At 41.8% G+C, this 18932-nt stretch overlaps 2 pseudogenes; one reads left to right on the top strand and one right to left on the bottom strand.

Annotated features, from left to right (window-relative positions):
- The window catches only part of LOC129670946 (uncharacterized protein C2orf78 homolog), a 55006-nt pseudogene extending 40276 nt beyond the window's left edge, over window positions 1-14730 (bottom strand).
- A 2974-nt stretch (window positions 14731-17704) lies between these two features.
- LOC129670945 (RING finger protein 44-like) overlaps window positions 17705-18932 on the top strand; it is a 2051-nt pseudogene continuing 823 nt past the window's right edge.

Below are 18932 nucleotides of genomic sequence, written 5' to 3'. Positions count from 1 at the left end.
ACACACACACACACACACACACACACACACACACACACACACACACACGAAAGAAATGCTGATATTCATGTGTTGCCAAGTAAGATGTCATTTCTTCCATGTTGAATTTTAGCCAGGTGTGGTGACACATACTCTGACACAGAGGCGGAGGTAGGGGAGCTGTAATTGTGAATTCCAGGCAAGCCTGGGTTACAAAGTGAGACCCTGACTCAAAAACAACTAACTCACTAATGTTTGAAAAGATAAAAGATCCAGGAATATAATGCAGCAGTATTGTATGTGGGAGGATCTAGGTTCAATCTTTTATACCACAAAAAGAATGAATGAACAAATAAATAGTAAAATGAGCACATTAACAGTACATGACCAGAATACGGGAATTAAAGGATTACACATGGATTTGTGTGAGCATACATATGGGACACAATATAAAGTACACAATAGATGGAAACTGGCTGTTATTGACATTTATTTTGTCTCCAGAATTTCCTACATGGAATTTGTTTTATATTTTGTTTGTTTATTAGATAGTTTGTTTTTGAGACAAGCCTTCTCATAGTCCACGCTGACCAAAAACTTAATATGTTGCTGAGAATGGCCTGGAACTCCTGGTCCTCTTTTTCCCATCTCCCAAGTACTGGGATTACAGGCAGCTGATTATCAAATATGGAATCAGAAAACCCAATCTACCTCTACTTATTTCAAATGCAGCCACAGTTGTGTCCCCTAATGCTACTCCTGATTTCCCTATTTTTATATCTCTAGTACCCATCACAGTACTCTACATAGTCAGTGGCCTCCCTGTTTTTAAGGATACTGAAATGAGAAATGTGGTGATAGGATTTTGGGTATTTTTAAGGGGGAGGGGTGTTTGTTTGTTTTGTTTCCAAGACAAGGTTTTTCTGTGTAGCCCTGGATGTCCTGGAACTCACTCTGAAGCCCAGGCTGGCCTGAAACTCACAGAGTTCCCCTTCTTCTGCCTCCTGGGTACTTGGATTAAAGGTGTGCACCACCACCACCCAGCTCTTCTTCCAATATTTTAACAATGTATTATGGTGTTGTTTGTTTTTAGTTTGTTCGAGACAGGGTTTCTCATGTAGCCCTGGCTGTCCTGGACTTGCTTTGTAGATGAGGCTGGCCGAAAACCCAAAGAGATCTGCCTGCCTCTGCCTCCCTGAGTGTTCATATTACAGGAGTGCACCACCGTGCCCAACTTTGTCTTGTTTGTTTTGAGTCAGAGTCTCACTGTGTAGTCCTGGATGGCCGGGAACTTGCAACTGTCTTGCCTCAATGTACAGTGGAGAGCAACTCACAGAGTACAAACTGAAAGAAGTTAATGCTTTTTTTTTTTATTTTGGAAAGTGAACAAATAGTTGATATATGAAGTTCTTCACTGAAATCAGACATTATATATAAAATTGAATTTTTTTAAATTCTTTATTAGCTACCCTTTATTCACTTTGTATCCCCCCTGTGGTTCTCTCCCTCCTCCTGTCCCAATCCCTCCCTTTCTCCCCCCTCTGCTTGCATGCCCATTCCCAAGTCCACTGGTAGGGGAGGTCTTCTTTTCCTTCCTTCTGATCCTAGTCTATCAGGTCTCATCAGGAGTGGCTGCATTGTCTCTCTCTGTGGCCTGGTAAGACTTCTCCCCACTCCAGGGGAGGTGATCAAAGAGCAGGCCAATCAGTTTATGTCAGAGACAGTCCCTGTTCCCACTACTATGGAACCTACTTGGACACTGAACTGCCATGGACTACATCCATGCAGGGGTTCGAGGTTATCTCCATGCATGGTACTTGGTTGGAGTATCAGTCTCAGGAAAGACCCCTGTGCCCAGATTTTTTGGTTCTGTTGCTCCCCTTGCGGAGTTACTGTCCTCTCCATATCTTACTGTTTCTCACTATCAAAGCACATGCTGAGACTTATGGCCAACCTTTGGGCAGAGAGCAGGAAATCTTATGAAAATTGAAATTTTAAGTGTATTCATTCAAAATTTTGTTTTCCAATTTAATGAAATGAAAACTTCTCTGCCTTGGGTCATAGCAGGCCAGTCGTAGCACTTGTTGAACTTGTTCCAGGCTTGGGACTGGTTGCTAAGTGCCTCAAAAGAAAAATAGCACCTCACTCTTGCCTTTGTCTAGACACAATTATGAATTCTCTGTGCACCACAAACATTTCCAAATATGTTTCTGCCTCAGAAGTTTCTTAATTTATTATTCATATTTTTCATTGATTTCTTTCTTTTCCTTTTTGAGGCAAGACCTCCCTCTCAGCCCATGCTACTTTATAACTCCCTATGTAGACAGATTTGAAAGTAGGGTGATTTCCTGCTTTTTTATGCCCCAAAATTCTAGGATTATACAAATAAGTCAGTATGTCAAGCAAGAGCCCGGGCTTTTTTATTATTGTTTTTCACGTGTGTGTGTGTGTATGTTTGTATATGTGTTGGAAAAGATATGTGCACATGTGTGCATGTGGGGGTCAGAACTTGATGTTGGCAACTTTCTCAATCACTCTCCATCTTATATACTAAAGCAGGGTCCCAGAACTAGTTGGCTAGTCTAGCTAACTTACTCCAGGCATTTTCTATCTCTCCCTAATATGAGCTGGAATCACAGATGGCTACTATCCATTGACCAACATTTATATAGGCGTTAGGGATCCAAACTCTGGTTTTCATGCTGTCTCCAATTCTTAAGAAACTTATTTTCTTTTTTACTTTGGTCTTATGGGCCTTCAAATTTCTAGAGTTGGCTGTGATACCTCATGCTTGTAATCCCACCATTTGTGAGTCTGAAGTATAAGAAATTCAAGGCCAAACTGGGCATGGTGACCCATGCCTTTACTCCAGCATTCAAGGAGGCAGAGGCAGTCAGATTTCTGTGAGTTTGAGGCCAGCCTGGGCTACAAAGAGAATTCCAGGACAGCTAAAGCTGTTATATTGATGTTATGCCCAGATCTTAAGATCCCCAAAGACCACCAGGAGCCGGACCACGTATGCAAGAGCAAAGAGCTTTATTTGGTCTTAAGTTCAATCTCTCCATCATCACCAATGCAGTGGATCAAAGACGAAAACCGTGAGCAGCCGCATGGCAGGGTTTTTATCTGGGGTTTGAACAAGAACTGGGAATTCCCAGCTTAGCAGTTACATGATTGGATGATATTCACCAAGGGCAACCTTGTTACAGAGTGATTGGCTAACATAATATTGAGCAAGCTATCTATAGACCTCAGGAATGGTAGGTATTTTCAGTGCCACTACAAGGTCAGTGGGCTGCCTGGCACAGATGCCCCACCCTGAGGTAAGATACCTTCCCATTCTTGTGGTTATCTTCTGGCTGCTCCTTGGATAGGGAATTATATGACCTTGTTTCTGGAATTGGTAAACTATGTCGTAGTTCTTGGTGACCTTAGGGTGGGGTCACTAGTTCCTGGTGACTTTTGAGGTTGTCAGGTCTGGTTCTCTCACTGAGAAGCCCTGTCTTGAAAAACAAAAAAATAATAAATAAAAAAATGAATATAGAAGTTCAAGGCCAGTTTTGGCTATAAAACATTTGAGGGTACCTTGGACTACAGAAGACCCTATTTCAAAAAGAAAAAAGAAGAATTTATATACATATATACTTCTATGATAAATATTATTTTAAAAAGACATTCTTAACATTGACTTTTTTAAATTTTTTTTTATTAATTACACTTCACTCATTCTGTATCCCCCCCATAAACCCCATCCTCCTCCCCTCCCGGTCCCATCCTCCCCCCCTTTCTGCATGCATGCCCCTCCCCAAGTCCACTGATAGGGGAGGTCCTTCTCTCCTTCTCTCTGATCTTAGTCCATCAGTTCTCATCAGAAGTGGCTGCATTGTCAGGGTTCTAGGTTATCTCCACGGATAGTCCTTGGTTGGAGTATGAGTCTCTGGGAAGTTCCCTGTGTTCAAATTTTCTTGTTCTGTTGCTCTCCTTGTGGAGTTCCCATCCCCTCCAGCTCTTACTATTTCCCACTTCTTACATAAAATTCCATTCACTCTGCCCAACAGTTGGCCATCAGGCTTAGCATCTGCTTTAACAGTCTATACTGCAGAAGCTTTCAGAGGCCCTCTGTGGCAGGTTTCAAGGTTGTTTCCTGTTTTCTTTTTCTTCTGATGTCCATCCTCTTTGCCTTTCAGGATGGGTATTGAACATTTTAGTTAGGGTCCTCTCTTTTGCTTAGTTTGTTTAGATGTACTGATTTTAGTGGGTTTATCCTATGTTGTATGTTTATATGACTGAATATATACCGTGTGTGTCTTTTTGCTTCTGGGACAACTCACTCAGGATGATCCTTTCCAGGTCCTACCGTTTACCTGCCAATTTCATGATTTCCTTATTTTTCATTGCTGAGTAATACTCCATTGTATAGATGTACCACAGTTTCTGCATCCATTCTTCAGTTGAGAGGCATCTGGGCTGTTTCCAGCTTCTGGCTATTACAAACAAAGCTGCTATAAACATGGTTGAGCAAATGTCTTTTTTGTGTACTTGAGCCTCTTTTGGGTATATGCCTAGGAGTGGTATGGCTGGATCTTAAGGAAGCACTATTCCTAGTTGTCTGAGAAAGTGCCAGATTGATTTGCAGAGTGGTTGTACAAGTTTACATTCCCAGCAGCAGTGGAGAAGGGTTCCCCTTTCTCCACAACCTCTCCAGCATGTGTTGTCACTTGAGTTTTTGATCTTGGCCATTCTGATGGGTGCAAGGTGAAATCTCAGGGTTGTTTTAATTTGCATTTCCCTAATGGCTAATGCGGTTGAGCATTTCTTTAAGTGCTTCTCTGCCATTCGATATTCCTCTACAAACAGAATGGTGGATCAATGGAACCGAACAGAAGACCCAGAAATAAACCCACACACTTATGGACACCTGATTTTTGACAAAGATGCCAAAACCATACAATGGAAAAAAAGATAGCATCTTCAACAAATGGTGCTGGTCCAACTGGATGTCTACATGTAGAAAAATAAAAATAGATCCATACTTATCACCCTGCACAAAACTAAAGTCCAAGTGGATCAAAGACCTCAACATAAAACCAGACACATTAAATCGGCTAGAAAAAAAAGTGGAAAATACCCTAGAACTCATTGGTACAGGAGAAAACTTCCTGAACAGAACACCAACAGCACAGGCTCTAAGTGCAACAATCAATAAATGGGACCTCATGAAATTGAAAAGCTTCTGTAAATCAAAGGACACCGTCATCAAAACAAAGCGACTGCCTACAGATTGGGAAAGAATCTTCACCAACCCTTTATCTCACAAAGGACTCATATCCAGTATATATAAAGAACTAAACAAGCTGAAAAGCAGCAAAGCAAGTAATCCACTTAAAAAATGGGGAACAGAGCTAAAGAGAGAATTCTCTGTAGAGGAATAACATTGACTTTTAAGCAGAGAGCAGTGAGTGGTACACTCCTCTAATCCCAGCACTTGGGAATGCAGAGGCAAGTAGATATCGCCAAGGCGACACAAAGAAACCTGTCTCAAACAAAGAAAGATTTTTTTTTAATTTGTTAGCTTGGCATGGTAGCACTTCCCTGTAAGCATGTAGGCTACAGGAGGCTCTATCACTACTTTATTCCTTTAAGACATGATTTTTTTTTACTGATCCTGAAACTAGGCTGGCAGTCAGACAGCCTTACAGTTCTCTCTCTATCCAGGGCTGTCCACTTCCATGCTGTCCTGTCACCATCCTCCCCTTGTCCCTGCCTCCAGAAGCCTTAGGGTTACAGACTAACAGGAGATCACATGGTCCTCATGCTTGCTCAGCAAGTACTCTAACCCACAAGGTTGGAATTTTTAAAGTGACTCTCATCAAAATACATCTCTACAACTGTAGCATGAATTGGATGCTACACTGAAGCATTACTGACACAGAAGAAAGTGATTACAGATTTTGTGTCAACTTGGCCAATTGTTGGTCCCTAGATATTGGGTCAGACATTATTCTGCATATTTATGTGAAAGAGCTTTTGCGTAAGATTAACATTTACATCGGTGGGTTTTTACCAGAGCAGATTACCCTCCACAGTGTGGATGGGCCTCCTCAGTTGATGACTATGAAAGAGCAAAGACTGAGCTCCCTTGAGTGAAAAGGTATTTTCTCATCAGACTGCCTTTGGATTAGAATGTCAGCTCTTCAACAGAGTCTCCAAACTACTGGGACTACCCCCACCAAATTGGGACTCACCAGGTATCTGGAGAGATAAGATAGATAGATAGATAGATAGATAGATAGATAGATAGATAGATAGATAGATAGATAGATAGATAGATATAGATAGACAGATAGACAGACAGACAGACAGACAGACAGACAGGCTGTTTCTGTGGAAAACCTCAACTAATAGAAATTATTTTCTAGTTGAAATATCCAGTACTGGGCTAGAGAGATGTCTCTGTGGTTAAGAGCACTAGCTACTCTTCCAGAGGTCCTGAGTTCAATTCCCAGCAACAACTTGGTGGATCACAACTATATATACTGGGATCAGGCATGTGGGCACACAACAAGATAGAGCACTCATGCATAAAATAAATAAAATTAGAAATGTCCAGTACCTGATTCGCATTCCTGAGCTATCTGTGAAGTTCAGTGACTAACTAGTGACAATGTTTTTCATAATGTGCAAGGAAACTTGAGATGGAACCTGCGCAAGAAGAGTTATTTTATGCAAACAAACGGGATCCATAGGGTAGTGTATACTATCCTCTTGACAGTAGCACCTTTGTAGATCATTGCCTTTGGATATACTCATCTACAAATAACCACAGGTCTTGAGGCATTTGTTGATGTATTGCATTCCCTTTTCTAATAAGATTTTTTTTTCTGTTTTCATGTGGTCAGCTATATTGTGCCAAAAAGGTAGATGATAAATATTGACAAATGTTGTCTGAGTGCCACACAGTCATCAAATTTCAAGAGAAACAAATTCAGTGGTTAATCTTTCATCACTTAGGTGTTTTTGCTTTTGAACTTCTGTACTAAAATACCCTAAACAATTTTGATAATTACCAATCAATCAAATAATGAGTTTTTGATGTGTTTCCTAGGATGAGTAACATAAACATTGGATCAAGGACATTCAGACTACCAGCTACACGCTTTCTGACAAGATCATTTTTATATTTTTTTCCCTAAATGTATTTTACAAATATGTCCATATGGGTTTTCTGTGTGGACTGGCCATATGAGTAATGACCTAACAGCTTCCTTTAACTTTTAAGCTTTGGCATGTGTAAAACTGGCCAGTACAGTATATATTCAAGAAGTCACACAACTGCCTGTGCTCTTCTCACACCCTCCTGGGAATGGAATGAGTTTCATGGCCCTAACTCCTAGAGTCTGAGTTACCCTTGTTCTGTTATTAGTGAATTCTCTGCATGCTGCCCTTGAGAGAGGGCTCTTAAATGATATTGTATTTGGAAAAGATAAGTGAAAGGGGGAAGGGTTATCCATGCTACATGGGCATCCCCAGCAAAGGGCCTTTAGGGTTCATCGCCTGGGGCAGCTTCTGCTGACATGACTATGGAAGTAGTTGGGCAGAGAGTGCACGACCTGAAATTGAGGAGCCTTCCCAGAGACCAACAACCAGTTGCATGCTAGGAGATGGTGTGGAGGAACCCGATTGGTTGCCCAAAGTTATTGAACGTGCTCTCTCTTCCAGGAGTAAATGAGTCTGCAGCCACTTGCCCTCAGATTACTTTGACCCTACTCCTGTTGTCTATGTGGAGACTCTGTGCCTTTCGCCCCTTCAGCCTGGACCCCCTGTTCTCACCCATGGGCTGGTCCCTTGGGAGGAGGACCAACATATGGTGCCTAACGTGGCCTTAGCCCCCTCCACATTGGTGAGATGGCCCCTGTTCCAGTGAGTAGGCTCTTTTCCCTACTAAGCCAATGTGGCCTTGGCCCCACCACAATGGCAAAATTCTCCATCTGTGTGTTTCTCAGCTGCCCATGGGTAAGGATGCAGCCCTCTCCTTCCCTCTTTTTGCCTCAGGTCTGTTCTCTCTGCACACCTCCTTTGTGACAGAGAGACCTCTCAAAAGTACTCACCAGGAAGACTGGTAGCCAATGATTGGTAAGACCCCAAGAGCTGGGGCAACCTAAGATAGGCACCTCACCTTGAGGTCTGCTCCAGAGGCTTGGAGCCAACAATGGCAGGGCAATGGATCCTGTCTCGCAAGGCCACAATAAATAAAACAAAAATTATATGTAGGCATTCATGGCAAGAGACCATTGGGGTCCACAGCCTGGGGAAGTTTCAGCTGACTTGACTAAAGTAGTAGTAGGTTGGAGAGTATGTGATCTGATGTAGAGGAGCCTTCCTGGAGACCAACAACCAATGGCAGATGGTGTACAGGAACCTAATTGGTCACCCAAGGCTATATAAAGTGTTTTCTCTTCCAGGAGTAAATGAGTCTGCATCTGCTCACTCTCAGATTGCATTCACCTGACTCCCGCTGTCTGTGAAGTGACTCTGGCTCTTCTCACTCCCTCGGCTTGGAACCCCTGTCCTCACTCATGGGCTAGGACCCTTGGGAGGAGGACCAACCATGCTTGTCTTTGTTTAACTCTCTGTTGGAATAAGAATTCTATTCCCTCTGCCTCTAACACACCAGCAGTTAAAGCCAAAGCAGAAGCTAGAATTAAAAAGTTGCAATCTGTCAGACACATCCTGACTTACGTCAATGAAACTTTTATATGAATACTTAAACTTCATTAGAAGATGGAAAATTGGGTCTGATGATGGTCTAGTGAGCTTACATTCCCAGCACACATATAAAAGCTTATATAATTCTAGTACTGGGCAAGGAGAGGCAGGCTAATCCCGAGGGCTCACTAGCCAGACAGCCTAGCTGAAAAGCAAGCTCCATGTGAGAGATTATGCTTCAAAAAGATTGAAAGTGATAGAGGAGTACATGTGATACCAACCTCTGGCACACACATACACAAACACACAGAGAGAGTAATACACATACACAAACACACATTCACAAACACACAAAATAACATATTTGTTGTGTGCTACACATCTGTAATCCAAGCACAAGGTAGGTTAAATGCAAAAGGATCAGAAATTTAAAGTCATCCTTAGCTTCATAGTAAGTTTGATGTTAGCCTGGACACAAGGGACCCTAAGAAGGAAGAGATGGAGGGAGAGACTTGAGTGAAATTCTGGGAAAACATAAAAACCAAGACCAGGCAAAATAGGATGTATAGTCCTCCTCTGGTGGTGTAAGCTTGGGATGGGTAATGCTTTTCCAAATCTGACTGTAATCAGCTTCCTCCCCAATTCTCTCTGTTTACTCTAATTGTACTTCCAGATCATGGGGACCTTTCTGTAATCCTTTGCAAGCCTTCCAGCACTCAGCAGATAGAGGTAGGATCAAGAGTTCAAAGTCAGCTCCTCTCTGATATTCTGAACATAAGTTCCCCTCAGCCCTTTGTTATCCTTCAACCCTCACCATCTGTACTCTTTGGAGGAGGTGTGTTAGAGAGAGTGTCATAAAACTCAGATCACCTTGAACTCTTTGTAGCTTAGCATGACCTTGAACTCCTGATCCTGCCTCTATCTACCAAGTGCTAGAATCAAAGGCACATGTCACCACACCTGGCTATACATTCTCAGAAGATGGGCTCAACCCATCAGTTTATTAGAAGAGTGAAAGTCTTGTACACACACTACATTACATTCCAAACATACATATCTTCATTTTCTCTAGCCTCTTTTCATCCAGGTCCAGAGATGAGGAGTCTTTGGCTAGAAGATGAACTTGTGCCCCATATTTCTGGACTAGGTTCCAACCCAAACGCAAATGATCTCTTTCTTTTTTCAATGCTTTTTTTGATTATTTGTTTTGTTTTGTTTTGTTTTGTTTTGTTTTGTTTGTTTGTTTGTTTTTGAGGCATGGTCCGACTATGTAGCTCTGGTTGACCTGGAACTTCCTATGTAGACCAGGCTGGCCTTTTACTCACAGAGATCCACCTGCCTCTGGCTTTACCACCTGAGTGCTGGGATCAAAACCACCATACCTGGTTTATCTTTCCTGATTTCCTTAATCTTTGTTATCCTGCAAGAGTTCTCAATCTCTGCCTGTCACAACCTAGTCATTTTTGAAGAGTACTAGCCAATCCTGCAGAATTCACTTCTAGTTGGGTTAGTATGATGTTGCCATGTTATTAAATTCCAGGTGTTCTAGTAAATACCAGAAATATTTTACTAATGGTGTGTTTCTTCACAATGTTTCATAGCAAAAGGCACACATCCCAAAGAAGTATTTACTGCGTCCAGATGGGTTGAGATTAAGTCATTCTCAAAGTAAAAAGAGAAGTAATGGCATGTGGGGCTCACTGCTAAATGCTGTAAGTTCATTATTTTGTGTGCATGGTCATGGAGATAAAATCCAGTACCTCATACATGCTAGACAGGCCACTGAGCTACACCTCCAGTGCCATTTGATTCCAGGTGAGGCTGTTAATAAGAGATTTACATATAGATCTGAGGTAACCTTGGAGCCTGTCACAGGAAAACTAAGTGATTAGAGGTTTGGAATTTGAGTCCCTCACATGACATATGGGATGTCAGGAAATAGAGCTCCATAAAAGAGTCTTGAACTTGGAGTCTTGATCAGGGAATTTGCTGTGATTGTGTCTCCCAGTAATACCAAAAGCTGGACCCATAAAGTCTTACCAGCCTGACTGCCTATACATGAGCTATACAAGGGTGACACCAATGGACATGCCAAAGTGGATGGGGGAAAATCCCATCAGACCTCATTCTGACAAAAAGGAATATAGGAAACTGAGGAAAGCTGGGAGCAGGAGAGTTGATCTTCCCTAGGGAAGAGCACATCAACTGTTTTCCCTGTGCCAAATGGTCAGCCCTGAAAATATAAATGCAAGTAACAGTATACAAGCCAGAAGATTTGGCACATGCCTATAATCCCAGCACTCAAGGAGACAGGCAGGCGGATCTCTGTGAGTTCTAGGACAGCCTGGTCTACAAAGACACAGCCACACAAAGAAACCCTATCTCAAAAAAAAAAAAAAAGTCAAGTAGCAACGTTATATAGACTGGAGGTAACACACACACAGACACAGACACACACACACACACACACACACACACACACACACCATCAATAACAACTAGTGAAAAAGGAGGCCATGAATTTGAAGGAGACTTGGAGGTGTATTTGGGAAGGTTTGAAAAGAGAAATGTAATTGTATCACAATCTCAAAAAATCTTGAATAATAAGATGTTGTGCATTTCTGGGATGCTGAACAAATAGTCTACACATGGTGTAACTAGACAGAGCATGAGCACTCCATTGCCAGACCCATACCCCACTCTACTTCTCATTTACCTGGATGTTTATCTGCACCTTTTGTAATAGCCTTTAGAGTAAACTGCTAAGCATTAAGTGTCCATTTTCTGAACTACGTGAACTGTCCTAGCAATAACTGAATCATGAGAACCTCTGCTTAATGGTTGGTTGGTCAAGAGTACAGGTCATAGCCTGGTACTTGGAATTTCCATCTGAAGTGGAAAGGAGTCTTGTAAGACAGATCCCTCAACTTGTAGTCTCTGATACTATCTCCAACCTTTAGTTACTGATGTTATCTCTAACCTCTGAAACCAGTGAGGTCAGTTACTTTTTCCAGATACAGGACATCCAGATGTTACCTTTTGCAGACTCTGTAGGTATGTGGAGGTTTTTTGTTTTGTTTTTTTTTGTTTGTTTGTTTGTTTGTTTTCACATATCTGGCCACAAAAGTATCCTTTGCAAAGTTGAGTAAAAGTACAGACTATGAAGATCAAGAGGTGGCTCAGTGGTTAAGAACACTGGCTGCTCTTACAGTAGACCCAGATTTGATTCCCAACATCTGCACTGTGGCTCACAATCATCTGTAACTTAAGTTCTAGGGGATCCAATGCTCTCTTCTGCCCACCAAGAACACTTTCCATACTATATGGTACACAAACATACATGCAGGCAAAACATTCATATGCATTTTTTGAAACATATTTATCCAGCTATACCACTCCTAGGCATATATCCAAAAAATGCTCAAGTACACAATAAGGACATTTGCTCAACCATGTTTGTAGCAGTTTTATTCATAATAGCCAAAACCTGGAAACAACCCAGATGTCCATCAACTGAGGAATGATAAAGAAATGGTGGTACTTTTACACAATGGAATACTACTCAGCAATTAAAAAAAACAAGGAAATCATGAAATTTGCAGGCAAATGGTAGGATCTAGAAAAGATCATTCTGAGTGAGGTAACCCAGAAGGACAAAGATACATACAGTATACGCTCATTTATAAGTGAGTACTACACCTATAAGATAGGATAAACATACTGAAATCTGTACACCTAAAGATAAACAAGAAAGAGGACCTGAGGTAAGATGATCAACCCTCACTTAGAAAGACAAATGGGATGGACATTGGATGTAGGACAAAACAAGTAACAGGATGGGAGCCTACCACAGAGGGCCTCTGAAAACCTCTACCTAGCAATGTATCAAAGCAGATACTGAGACTCATAACCAAACCTTTGGCAGAGTATAGGCAATCATATGAAAGAAGGGGAAGAGGACAGGAGCTCCACAAGGACCAAATATATCTGGGCACAGGAGTCTTTTATGAGACTGTATCTGCAACTAAGGACCATATATGGATATAACCTAGAACCCCTGCTCAGATGTAGCCCATGGTAGCTCAGTATTCAAGTGAGTACCCTAGAAAGGGGAACAGGGACTATTTCTGACATGAACTCAGTGGCTAGCTCTTTGACCTCCCCACCCTCCGGGGGAAGAACAACCTATCTAACCCATAGAGGTGGACATTGTAACTAGTCCTGGTGATACCTGATAAACTAGGGTCAGGTGAAAGGGGAGGAGGACCTCCCCTATCAGTGGACTTAGAGAGAGACAGGGCGGAGATGAGGGAGGTAGGATGGGATTGGGAGAAAATGAGGGAGAAGGATACAGCTAGGATACAAAATTAATAAACTGTGACTAATATTAAAAAATTAAAAAAAGAATGTAGACTGTGATGAAATCCAGTTATGGTATCTCATGTTCCACCTATCTTTACAGCTCTCCTAGTTTATTACTATTACCAAAGCCTTGCTTTTTCATCTCAGGACCCAAATGTTGTTGCATTACAAGCAAAAAGAGAAACATGGGATGGTAAGCATAAATAACTATGAGTTTGAGAGTTAAGTTATGAACATGTGCAAGGTCCTGGGTTGCAACTTTATCACTACTGTAATAAGAATGTAAACTTGTACAACCACTCTGTAAACCAATCTGGCGCTTCCTCGGACAACTAGGAATAGCGCTTCCTCAAGATCCAGCTATACCACTCCTAGGCATATATCCAAAAGAGGCTCAAGTACACAATAAGGACATCTGCTCAACCATGTTTGTAGCAGCTTTATTTGTAATAGCCAGAAGCTGGAAACAGCCCAGATGTCCATCAACTGAGGAATGGATACAGAAACTGTGGTACATCTACACAATGGAATATTACTCAGCAATAAAAAACAAGGATATCATGAAATTTGCAGGTAAATGGTGGGATCTAGAAAAGATCATCCTGAGTGGGGTATTCCAGAAGCAGAAAGACACACATGGCATAAACTCACTCATATAGACATATAATATATGATAAACCTACTAAAATCTGTACACCTAAAGAAACTAATCAAGAGGGAGGACTCTGGCTAAAATTCCCAATCCCTATCCAGAAAGTCAAAGAGGATGGACATCAGAAGAAGGAGAAAACAGGGAACAAGTCAGGAGACTGCCACAGATGGCCTCTGAAAGGCTCTGCCCTGCAGACTATCAAAGCAGATGTTGAGATTTATGGCCAACTGTTAGGCAGAGTGCATGGAATCTTATGTAAGAAGTGAGAAATAATAGGATCTGGAGAGGACAGGAACTCCACAAGGAGAGCAACAGAACCAAAAATCTGAGCACAGGGGTCTTTCCTAAGAATGATAATCCAACCAAGGGCCATTCATGGATTTAACCTAGGACCCCTGCACAGGTGTAGCCCATGGCAGTTCAGTATCCATAGTAATGGGAACAGGGACTGTCTCTGACATGAACTCAGCAGCTGGCTCTTTAATCACCTCCCCCTGAGGGGGGAGCAGCCTTACCAGGCCACAGAGGAAGACTATGCAGCCACTCCTGATGAGACCTGATAGACTAGGATCAGAAAGAAGGAAAAGATGACCTCCCCTATCAGTGGACTTGGGGAGGGGCATGTGTGCAGGAAGGAGAGGAAAGGAGGGCTTGGGAGGGGAGAAGGGAGGGAATTACAGGGGAGATACAAAGTGAATAATGTGTAATCACTAAAAGATTTTAAAAAAGAAATGTTAGTTATGATAACATGTTTATTGAGACAAAGTCTTGCTGTGTAGCCTATGACCTCCTATGTAACATAGAATAGTTTCAGACTTGCAGTGATCCCCCTTCTGTTTGCTAGAAGTACAGTTGTGAGCTACCAAACCTGGCTCATGTAACTTTTTTTGTTGTTGTTTTGTTCTTCAAGACAGGGTTTCTCTGTGTAGCTTTGGCTATCCTTGACTCACTGGCCTCATAGACCAGGCTGCCCTAAGAATTAACAGAGATTCACCTGCCGCTGCCTCACTGAGTGCTGGCATTACCGGCATGTTTCCCTACCACCACACCTAGTAGCAGGGGAGTGGTGGCCTCTAATCCCAACACTCAGAGAGGAAGAGGCAGGCAGATCTCTGTGAGTTCGAGGTCAGCCTGGTCTACAAATTGAGTCCAAGACAGCCAAGGCTACACAGAGAAACCCTGTCTCAACAAACAAACAATTAGTGGTGGTGGTGTACTCCATCACTTAGGTATATCCATATATTCTTTTTCTCTCTCCCTTTTTTATTTTTTTTAATTTGGCAGTTTTTTATTATTATTTATTACAGCTTATTCGCTTTGTATCCCAGCTGTAGCCCCTCCCCCACCCCCTTCCAATCCCACCCTCCTTCCCACTTTTTCTCCTATGCCTCTCCACCAGTCCAATGATAGGGGAGGTCCTCCTCCCTTTCCAGCTGATCCTAGTCTATCAGGTCTCATCAGGACTGGCTGCATTGTCTTCCTCTGTGGCCTGGTAGGGTTGCCCCCCCCCCATTGTTTTTAGTTTTAATTATGTTTCTGTAAGAAGACCAGAGGAGTCAGATTCCCATGGGCTGGAGATACAGACAGCTGTGTTGCCTAATGTGATCACTGAGAACCAAACCTGGGTCTTCTTCAAGAGCAGTTTGTGCTCTTAACTTCTTGAGTCATCTTGCCAGCCCTGTATCATATTTTTGTTTGTTTTTTGACACAGGGTTTCTCTGTGTAGCCTTGGCCATCTTGGACTCACTTTGTAGACTGGCTGGCCTCAAACTCACGAAGTTTGCCTCTGTATCCCCAAGTGCTGGGATTAAGTCATGCACCACTGTGTTGGCTCATATATTATTTTTTAGCTCTATTTATTTATTTATTTATTTATTTATTTATTTATTTATTTAATGTATATGAATGGTCTGTTTTCATGCATACCAGAAGAGAGAATCAGATTCCTTATACATGGTTGCTGGGAGTTGAACTCAGGACTTCCAGAAGAGCAGTCAGTGCTCTTAACCACTGCGCCATCTCTCCAGCCCTCATATATTCTTAATATATTCAATAATAGGCTTTTATGTTTTGTATTCACAGTATAGAGAAAGCTGTGAAGACATGGAGAAAAGCATTCTTTATGTTTTATATATTGGCTTTTTGATGTGTAGCTGGCAAAGATTTTCACCTGTTCTGTAGGCTGTCTCTTGCCTCTGCTGAAAGTTTCCCTTGCAATGCAGAAGGCTTTTAATTACTTCGCATTGTTTACTGTGTTATTAGAACCCTTTCCAGAAAGTTCTTGCCCATATCTTAGTTTTTACCTAATGTTTTCCTTGAGTAGTTTCAGTGATTAGGATTTTATATTAAGGCCTTTTATCCATTTTGAGTAGATTTTTTTTTTTTATCCATTTGAACAGGGTCACAAATACTAACATAAAGAAAATTTAATTGAAAAGTTAAATGAAAGAGAAAGAAGGGCTAAGGGTTCATCTGTTAAGGGAATTTTCCACCAAGCCTGGTAACCTGAGTTCCATTCTTGGACCCATGTAATGGAGGGAGAGACTAAGGCCCACAAACTGTTCTCTGATCCCCACATCTGTCCAGTGACACATGCACACCCACATGCACTCACACACACACTAAATGTAACAAAATGTATTTATTAATATTTTGTGTGTGTGTATGTTTTGCCTACATGCATGTCTACGTACCATTTGGGCACTTGGTTCCCACAGAGGCCAGAAGGGGGCATCAGGTCCTCCAGAACTGGAGTTACAGACAATTTTGTCACCATGTGGTTACTAGGAAGTGAACCCAGATCCTCTGGAAGAGCAGACAGTGCTCTTGACTGCTGAGCCATCTTTTCAGCTCCCTACCAGATGTATTAAAATGAGAAGGAGGTATGACTCACATTACTTTACTTTTATATAGGTAAAGCATTTTTTCAATGAAATGACATCTTTTCCTGCCGGGCAAGAATTCAAATGCACATGTAAATGGCTTACAAGGTGACTATTAAAAAAAGTTCACCTCTAAAGTTATACTTCCTATACTCAAAATCCCTTTGTTGTATGTAAAGTACAAAATGGCAAACTGAGAAAAAGTTATGTGTGTGTGAAAAGGATGGATTTTCACATTCTGAAAGTTTGTATAACACTCCTTTCTTCATAACTTGTTTCTTCAATCTATGTTATTTTTTAAAAATATATTTATTTATTATTTATATAGTATTCTGACTGCATGTACCCCTGCATGCCAGCAGAGGGCACCAGATCTCATTATAGATGGTTGTGAGCCACCATGTGGTTACTGGGAATTGAACTCAGGACCTTTGGAAGAGCAACCAGTACTCTTAACCTCTGAGACATTTCTCCAGCCCTTCAAACTATGTTCTTACCTATGGTTTTCATCGGCTAAGTACTTGCCGGTGGCTCCACCTCCTGCTCTGTCCTCCAGAGAATTCCTGCATTTGCCCATTATTAATAAATGAGCCATAATGATTTCGTCATTTCACAGGGGCCTCTATTTTTCCTTCACCATTGCCTAAAGTCCCTGCTGCATGTGAGATAGAACCATACCATCCAGTATAGAAGACACAAACTGCAGTTGACAATTTCATAAATATAGGTCTAAATTAATTAAAATTCAATTTGAAATGCAGAGCCGCTGTGATAGCTCAGTGGTAAAAGTCTTCACCAAAGAAGCCTGATGACCTAAGTTCAATGCCAAGAATCTATAGTGAAAGGAGAGAGGCAGCCCCTGAAAATTGTTCTCTGACATGCACACAGGTGCCATGGTGCACACACGTGAGCACACATAGGCACACATACACACGCACAAATACATACTCATATTCACATACTCCCACACTCTCAGATACAGACTCATGCACACAGATATACACACTCACACATGCACACATACTTACACACATATACTGTAATAATAATAAATTTCATTTAGACGTATTTATTTATGTATATGAGTATTTTGCCTGCATGTATGTTTACCACATACACGCCTATGGATGGTTGTGAGTCATGATGTGGATGCTAGGAACTGAACTGTCCTCTATAAGGACAGCAAATGGTCTTAACTACTGAACCATAGCTCCAGCCCCATGAATAAAAAATTTAAATTAAAAAAAAAATGGTTCCTGGTCCTACTGTTATAGGAGACAGAAATGTGAATCAATAGCATGCAGCCATAACATACCAGAAGAAAATGAGAACTGGTAAAGGGGAAAAGGTTTATTTACAGTTGGGGTCAGAACTGGGGAGAGAAGACCTCTTTGTTTCTTTCTGCCTTGCTTGCAGTACTAACAACGATTGTATGGAAGAGAAGAAAACATCCAGGAAATGCACTGGATGTAGACTCAGCTGTTAGACAAGTCATCAGAACTGTGGGGGACTGTTTTTAGAAGGGTGGCAATAGAAAATGGGACTCTCCATTCCCAGCAAGAGACTCTAGGGAAAAGGCACTGTTAGCAGCATTTCAGGTGCTGCTAATGGTTCTATACTGGACTATGCACATGCAGAACACTTCTACTATTGCATACTATTTTTCATCACTGAATAGTTTTTCTATTACTTCAGTTCTTTTAGATAGGGTCTAACTCAGTTATACAGACTGGACTCAAACCCCAAATCCTCTTGCATCAGCTTTCTGAGTGCTAGGATTATAGGTATGCACCACCACATCAAGCTATATTAAGTCCTGTTCATCCTGGCCTAGAGAGTGGGTCTTCTAGAAGGAATGACAGAACAGTCTCAGAGACTTGCCAGAGAGGACTGTAGCAGAAGCAGCCTTTTCAGGGTAAGTTGATTCTGCTAACAGTTGTGTAAAACTGACAAGATGATTTCAGAGCCTCGGGATTAGGGACTGCCCCACCATCCCAACCAAACCACAAGGCACCGCTTGGGAAGTTTGTATCTCTGCAAACCCAGCACCCACATATGTCCCTGTAGCAGCTTGATAATGATATGTATCTTCAAGAGGGCCAGCTCCCCTTAGGGAGCTTCACTTACTCCACCTCAGTCACTGGCCCAGCCTTGTCACCCTCAATGTCCCTTCACTACCTATCTATGACCCACTACACCAGGAACTGTCCTTTGGTGTGCCATGTTCACATATGATGGCACAAAGACTGAGCCCACAAAGATACAAGCTGCAATAGCCATTACAATTGCCACCACCACCTCCTTTTTCCTTTCCTTTCCTTTCCTTTCCTTTCCTTTCCTTTCCTTTCCTT

Source organism: Psammomys obesus, unplaced genomic scaffold, assembly GCF_907164565.1.
Source record: "Psammomys obesus unplaced genomic scaffold, mPsaObe1.curated_primary_1811, whole genome shotgun sequence".
Classification (NCBI taxonomy): domain Eukaryota; kingdom Metazoa; phylum Chordata; class Mammalia; order Rodentia; family Muridae; genus Psammomys; species Psammomys obesus.
Note: the sequence above shows the minus strand (reverse complement) of the source record. Positions and strands in the feature narration are given on the sequence as shown.